An 8490-nucleotide genomic window follows, 5' to 3' on the forward strand; every position below is an offset into this window, starting at 1 on the left:
CCGACCCCGGACTCTCTGAACTACCTGCTGCACTCTCCCGGGCCCGGCGAGCTGCCTCTCAGACCGTGACCGTCAATAGTCACAAGAGGTCGTCGGACCCGGGGTTCTGTTCAGGCTGCGTGCAGCAGAAGCAGGTGAGTTGTTGAGTCTACCAAAACTTCTGCTTCTCTCTTGGCTTCATCGCTAACCATTTCAACACCATTCATGGAGTACATGTGTTTTTAACTTCTTTCTACATGCAGCACCTTACGTATGTCTGCACTAAATATCGTCTGTCGTTTTTCTGTCCACTTACATATTTTCTCAAACACAATAGACTGTAATTTGCGGCCCCAATACGGACGCGTACCAGATGCGCCCATGCCTGGAGGGGCCGTGCACATTCCAGGTAGTGGCATGCGCTGCGCATGCACGAAAACACAGAGCTTTGCGATCAGTCAAGAATTCTCGACAGGCCGCACGAATCCCTGCGAATAGGGGCCCGCCGCGGGCGGAGAGTTGGGTTATTTGCCCAACGTCTGCCCAGTGAATGCCCGTGAAATTCTTACGCCTGGTAAAAGCAGCAAAAGTGTTTTTTAAAAAAACGTTAAAATATTTTTTTTTCATTCATTTAAACATTAAAATAAGGAACGTTTTTTTTTCCCCTTTTAAAACATTTACATTTATTTTTCAAAAAATGTAATTTTTGTTTTCATTTTAAATGTAACTTTTTAAAATTAATTTTTATAAAGAAAGGTTGAGCAGGTTGGGTCTATACTCATTAGAGTTTAGAAAACTTAGAAGTGATCTTATTGAAAGGTATAAGATTCTGAAGGGGCTTGACAGGGTAGATGCAGAGAGGATGTTTCCCCTCATGGGGGAATCGAGGACTAGGGGGCTTAGTTTCATAGAAACATAGAAAATAGGTGCAGGAGTAGGCCATTAGGCCGTTCGAGCCAACACCACCATTCAATAAGATCATGGCTGATCATTCCCTCAGTACCCCTTTCCTGCTTTCTGTCCATACCCCTTGATCCCTTTAGCCACAAGGGCCATATCTAACTCCCTTATGAATATATCCAATGAACTGGCATCAACAACTCTCTGCAGTAGGGAATTCCACAGATTAACAACTCTCTGAGTGAAGAAGTTTCTCCTCATCTCAGTCCTAAATGGCCTACCCCTTATCCTAAGACTGTGTCCCCTGGTTCTGGACATCCCCATCATCGGGAACATTCTTCCCGCATCTAACCTGTCCAGTCCCGTCAGAATCTTGTAAGTTTCTATGAGATCCCCTCTCATTCTTCTAAACTCCAGTGTATAAAGGCCCAGTTGATCCAGTCTCTCCTCATATGTCAGTCCCGCCATCCCGGAACTCAGTTTGGTGAAACTTTGCTGCACTCCCTCAATAGCAAGAACGTCCTTCTTCAGATTAGGAGACCAAAACTGAACACAATATTCCAGGTGAGGCCTCACCAAGGCCCTGTACAACTGCAGTAAGACCTCCCTGCTCCTATACTCAAATCCCCTAGCTATGAAGGCCAACATACCATTTGCCTTCTTCACCGCCTGCTGTACCTGCATGCCAACTTTCAATGACTGATGAACCATGACGCCCAAGTCTCGTTGCACCTCCCTCTTTCCTAATCTGCCGCCATTCAGATAATATTCTGCCTTCGTGTTTTTGCCCCCAAAGTGGATAACCTCACATTTATCCACATTATGCTGCATCTGCCATGCATTTGCCCACTCACCTAACCTGTCCAAGTCACCCTGCAGCCTTTTCGCATCCTCCTCACAGCTCATACTGCCATCCAGCTTAGTGTCGTCTGCAAACTTGGAGATATTACACTCAATTCCTTCATCTAAATCATTAATGTATATTGTAAATAGCTGGGGTCCCAGCACTGAGCCCTGCGGTACTCCACTAGTCACTGCCTGCCATTCTGAAAAGGACCCGTTTATCCCGACTCTCTGCTTCTTGTCTGCCAACCAGTTCTCTATCCACGTCAGTACATTACTCCCAATATCATGTGCTTTGATTTTGCACACCAATCTCTTGTGTGGGACCTTGTCAAAAGCCTTTCGAAAGTCCAAATACACTACATCCACTGGTTCTCCCTTGTCCACTCTGCCAGTTACATCCTCAAAAAACTCCAGAAAATTTGTCAAGCATGATTTCCCTTTCATAAATCCATGCTGACTTGGACCGATCATGTCACTGCTTTCCAAATGCGCTGCTATTTCATCTTTAATAATTGATTCCAACATTTCCGCCACTACTGATGTCACGCTAACCAGTTCATCATTACCCGTTTTCTCTCTCCCTCCTTTTTTAAACAGTGGTGTTACATTAGCTACCCTCCAGTCCATAGGAACTGATCCACAGTCGACAGACTGTTGGAAAATGATCGCCACCAATGCATCCATGGCCACTTCCTTAAGTACTCTGGGATGCAGACTATCAGGCCCCGGGGATTTATCGCCGTTCAATCCCATCAATTTCCCTAACACAATTTCCCGCCCAATAAGGATTTCCTTCAGTTCCTCCTTTTCACTAGACCCTCGGTCCCCTTGTATTGTCTTCCTTCGTGAAAACAGAACCAAAGTATTTGTTTAACTGGTCCGCCATTTCTTTGTTCCCCATTGTAAATTCACCTGAATCTTGACTGCAAGGGACCTACGTTTGTTTTCACTAATCTTTTTCTCTTCACATATCTATAGAAGCTTTTGCAGTCAGTTTTTATGTTCCCAGCAAGCTTCCTCTCATACTCTATTTCCCCCCTCCTAATTAAACCCTTTGTCCTCCTCTGCTGTATTACAAAATTCTCCCAGTCCTCAGATTTGCTGCTTTTTCTGACCAATTTATATGCCTCTTCCTTGGATTTAACACTATCCTTAATTTCCCTTTTTAGCAACGGTTGAGCCACCTTCCCCGTTTTATTTTTACTCCAGACAGGGATGTACAATTGTAGACGTTCATCCATGTAATCTTTAAATGTTTGCCATTGCCTAACCACTGTCAGCCCTTTAAGTATCACTCGCCAGTCTATTCTAGCCAAGTCACGTCTCATACCATCGAAGTTATCTTTCTCCAAGTTCAGGACCCTCGTCTCTGAATTAACTGTGTTACTCTCCATCTTAATAAAGAATTCTATGGTCACTCTTCCCCAAGGTGCCTCGCACAACCAGATTGCTAATTAGTCCTTTTTCATTACACATCAGGCAGTCTAGGGTGGCCAGCCCTCTAATTGTTTGTTCGACATATTGGTCTAGAAAACCATCCCTAATACACTCCAGGAAATCCTCCTCCACCGCATTGCTACCCAGTCAATATGTAGATTAAAGTCGCCCATGATAATTGCTGTAGCTTTATTGCACGCATCCCTAATTTCTTGTTTGATGCTGTCCCCATCCTCATTACTATTGTTTGGTGGTCTGTACACAACTCCCACTGGCGTTTTCTGTCCTTTGGTATTCTGTAGCTCCACCCATACAGATTCCACATCATCCAAACTAATGTCCTTCCTTACTCTTGCATTATTTCAAAATAATGGGGTCACCCATTTAAAATGGAAATGTGGAAGAATTTCTTCTCTGAGGGTCGTGAATCTTTGGAATTCTCTGCCCCAGAGAGCTGCGGAGCCTGGATCATTGAATATATGAGGTGGAGTTAGACAGATTTTTGAGCGATAAGGGATTCAAGGGTTATGGGGAGCAGGCAGGGAAGTGGAGTTGAGACTAAGATCAGATCAGCCACGATCTTATTGAATGGCGGAGCAGGCTCGAGGGGCCAACTAGCCTACTCCTGCTCATATTTCTTATGTTCTTATGGTTTTTACATTAAATGTATTTTTTATGTGGTCCCCATTCATGCTATGGGAATTCCATACATAGGGAATACCCATAAGCATGAATGGGGATTCCTTTCTTTGATTGGTTGAGCCAGCCCTCATGATCCCAGGGGCGCTTGCGAATTGCTGTACCCCTGGGATACGTGGGCCTCTACGCAGTTCTACGCATAGAGGCCCAGGAGCGCAAGTCTCTGTGGATTCCGAGGCAGAAGATAAGTGCGTAGATTTTTTGTTGGTTGGAGGCCTCCGACCGCAAATTCAGCCCCCATCTGTAAATTTTAAGCTGCCTGTTCGCATTTCACTGTGCCTCCTAGTTTACTATTATCTGCAAATTTTACCACTGGCTTCTGAAGCCAGATTATTTATGTAAATTAGAAGCAGTAGTGGCATCAAACCCTGGGGCACGCCCACTCTCAAACACTGCTATAACTTCTCTAACACAGGACTTTTAGGTTTTCAACCATCAGCCAATTTTGTAATCCAGTCTCGGGGCGAACATTGAATTGTAAAGCTTTGACTTTAACTAACAGCTGTTTGAGTGCATCCTTGCTATGTTGAGATTCAGACTCATTGCGACAACTCCTATTTCAACTCAATCACGGACGTAAACCTGTGTAACTCCTTACTTCATGCAGTCTCCCATTCCCTCTGTCATCTCGAAGTTTTCAAAACCAAAGTTCGACATCGAGTAATTTTATTAATTTATGGAATGTGGGCATTGCTAGCAAGGCCGGCATTCATTGCCCACCCCTAATTGCCCCTGAGAAGATGGTGGTGAGCTGCCGCCTTGAACCGCTGCAGTCCGTGTGGTGAAGGTGCTCCCGCAGTGCCGTTAGGGAGGGAGTTCCAGGAGTTTGACCCAGCAACGATGAAGGAACGACCGATATATTTCCAAGTCAGGATGGCGCGTAACTTGGAGGGGAACGTGGAGGTGATGGTGCCCCCATGCAACTGCTGCCCTTGTCCTTCTAGGTGGCAGAGATCACGGGTTTGGGAGGTGCTGCCAAAGAAGCCTTGGCGAGTTGCTGCAGTGCATCTTGTAGATGGTGCGCCGGTGATGGAGGGGGTGAGAATGTTTACAGTAAACTTCCCAATATATCTCATGAATCTATTGATCTCATGCATCATAGGCCTCTGCTCTTGTGTTTCTCAGGATAATAAAAAAACAATACTTCTACTTTAGTAATAGATCATAGTTACTGCTGCAGACCACTGTGCCCACTCGGGCCGCGATTTCACCAACTGTGCCGAGTCCGCGGCGGGCGGCTTTGGTGGCATTTGGAGAAAGTGCTCCCGGCTCCAGACCGCCCTCTCACAACAACCTTCCCCTGATTGGGCTTGTTAAGCCCACCCGGCGAGGTTCCAGGCCAATTTACAGGAAGCGGGTCTGATGATGTCATTTGATGATGCATCATCAGTTGGTTTCCTTAAAGGGACCATGGCCAACTTTTTTTTGACAATTCTATCAGTGTTCTACAGCATCGAGGTGCTGCAAACACTGACAAACACTGCACAAAGGTGCACGGCTGCACCCAGGCTCTCCCATGACCACCTCCAGATGCTTATGGAGGGAGTCACAGCACGCAGGGAGGTTCTCGTCCCTTCCAAGGGCGGAATAGACCTCCCCAGGACACCTAACGCAGCCTGGTTGCACATTGTACAGGAGGACACAAGCAGGGATGTCATCAGGAGGACCTGGCTGCAGTGGAGCAAACCTTTCAATGATTCAGAAGATCACAAAACATTACTGCAAAACCACACTCAACCTCATCCTGCTGTGCCGCTCATCACATCCCCATCACTCTGCCTTCCCTACCCTACTCCTGCACATCCTTACACCATCTTACCTTGCACCTCCACCCATCCCTCTCTATCTATATTATCCCCATCTCACTAGCCATCCCTCACACTCTCCCTCATTCTTGTGCAAGCAAACAACTGACAAGACAAAAGAGTAGGAACTTGAAATTTTTAGCCAATGTTCATGTAGAGTTTCTGCTAATGTGTTGTCAAACATTGAAATCTTTATTTTCAAGACTTTGTGTTCTTGGACAGATCTGTGTGCACCTTTGGAAGTGGCTTAGTGAATTTTAGTGAATGGTCAGACATAAGGTAGCCCCCACAATGGTGATGAGTGTGAAAGGAATGGCTTGGGCATTGTAGGGATGCCTTTTAGTGCTGGAGTGCGGTGGTGCCTACCTGGTGCATCATGTGGCAGTCAGGGTGTACTGCATCAAGTGAAGTAAATGTGGCCATGGTGAGGCCACCCTTGGCATCCCGGGCAGCAATGTGGTTGGGTGCTGATGCCCTGTGTCCTGTGCAGCATCAGGTGCTTGCGGAGAAGGTTGTTGGTGGTGCTGGTGTGTTTAGTGATGTTGGTGTTGGGGCTGATCGTGGTGGGATTCTGAGGATCAAGGTAAGATTTCTTCAAGGTCACTGATGCTGCTGGAATAGATGGCAGGTGAGGTTGAGATGACAGAAGCGATCTGTCAATGGTGAGAGAGGTTGCTCCAAGGAGGTGACAGTGGATAGAGAGTTCACTGCAAACTCTTCCAAACTGCAGACAAACGTGCCTTCCAAATCCTGAAGGCTTCAGCTCCTGACATTGGAAAATGAGCAGCTGTGAAATGGTGGCTTTTATATAATTTCTGCAGCTGTAAACTAGTCAAAGCAATGGAGAACCCGACACGCTTATCTGGCATGAAACCCGAGGGACGGCAAACTTGTTGAAAACTTGGTAAAATTGTCAGTGCCTGGTAAAATTCATTTAAATTACCTTTAAAGTGCCTCTTAACGATCTTAATTGGTCCCGCTGCTTGCTGTCGGGTCTGTGATCCGCAGGCAGACCCAACAGTTGATAAACTGATTAGGAGGCGGGTTCAGAGCGGACTTCCGACCCGCTGTCAATCAGGGCAATTTTTACAGTGGGCCCACCTCCAAACCCGCACTCGCAGGGCTGGGAAGATTCTGGCCCTTGTCAACCTGCTCCTAACCTTTCCTGGCTTAGGTAAATGAGGTGCCTTGTTAGAAGAAATATTAAACCAAGGTCCCATCTACCTTTTCATGGTAGACATTAAAGATTCACTAACAGAGGGAGTTCTGGTCAAACCGCTTCCATCATTCAGTACCACCAAAAACAAAGTAACAGGTTATTCATCCCAATGCCATTTTGGCACAATTCCCGACCGTCACTGTACTCCAAAAGTAACTTATTGTGTGAAACACTTTGAGATAGTTTGTCATCTTGATAAGGTGTCATATGAGTGCAAGCCTTACCATTTCTCTCTCGTGGGGCACTTTTGAAAAGTTTTCAATGGCAAAACATTTACTCTGCTTTATTCCAGGCCCTAATGCGGTCAAAACTACAATGCACAGATCCTGCACCAGTCAATAGTGCTTAATATCTTAGCCAAGGCTGGTCAATTATTGTGAGCTGTAATTTCTTTCAATTACTACGAGAGCCAAAGAAATGCTCATGTCCGAAAATATGAATTTCTTAACCTATTTAGATACCGATGTGTAATGGAATATTGCTACCCATTTACAATAGTCCATGTAATGTCATTTCCTCAGGCAGTAATGGAACATTTTTTCTCTGTGCAATTTTAGGCAGCCTAAAACAAAAAGCTCCAAGAAAGTTCTTGTCTTCCTGGACTGGCTGTGATAATTTGCAGCTTGCATACTATAACACTAATATTATGGTAATAAAACTGAGCCAACATCTGGAATAGCTATTACTGTAATAATAACCTTACTGAAAAAAAACATTAAATTGAGCCCTGCCCCAAATGGGGCGCACCTACCGTTTTTGAAAGTGTTTTTCCGGCCCAATCCACGGGGTGGAGAATCTGGAAAAATTCAGGACTTGGAAGTTTTTTTTTGGTCGGAGCAGTGTTGCGGGTCGGGGCGGCCATTGTCGGCGGGGCGGAAGTGCTAGCCTTCGCTCCAAGTCATCAACGTGTTGCTGGCGCATCGCTTTGAGCGGCTCTTAAAGAAAGGAGCAATTTCAGCCCCTAAATGCAATTTTAACTAAAACTAAACATCTTAAACATTAATTCTGCTTGCTCTGCCATCTCTACTTTTCTTCCATTCTCTATCGGCCCTATTTTATTTTCATTTACATTAATTTAACTGTTTCTCTATCCTGTCTCTTCCCCACCCACCACAAAAAATCTTTCCTTACTGATGTTCCTCTACCTTCTAGGGCCCATCAATCATTTGGGAGGAGGGCGCATGTTTTGGGAGATGAGTAGGGTCACTTTGCAATGCAGGGCTGGGAACATTGGCCAACACAGAGGCAGAGAAATCCAAGTCTGGAACAGCAGCACATGGGTAGACAGAGAAGTTAGTGTAAGTATACATGTATACACAATATCATACTGTGCTTGCTGACCTATATTGGCTCGTGCTCGACCAACACCTCAAATTTAAAGCACTCATCCTTTAAGTCCATTCATGGCCTTGCTCCTCCCAATCTCTGTAACCTTCTCTCGCCATACAAATCTTTAAGAAAGTTTAAGGAATTGCATTCCTCCAACTGTGGCCTCTTGTGCATTCTCGAGTTGCTTCATCCCATAATTGGTGGCCGTGCCTTCAGCCGTCCAGGCTCAAAGCTCTGAAATCCCCTCCCTAAACCCCCTTGTCTCTCCACCTCCCT

The sequence above is a fragment of the Pristiophorus japonicus genome, chromosome 6, assembly GCF_044704955.1.
Source record: "Pristiophorus japonicus isolate sPriJap1 chromosome 6, sPriJap1.hap1, whole genome shotgun sequence".
NCBI classification, from domain to species: domain Eukaryota; kingdom Metazoa; phylum Chordata; class Chondrichthyes; family Pristiophoridae; genus Pristiophorus; species Pristiophorus japonicus.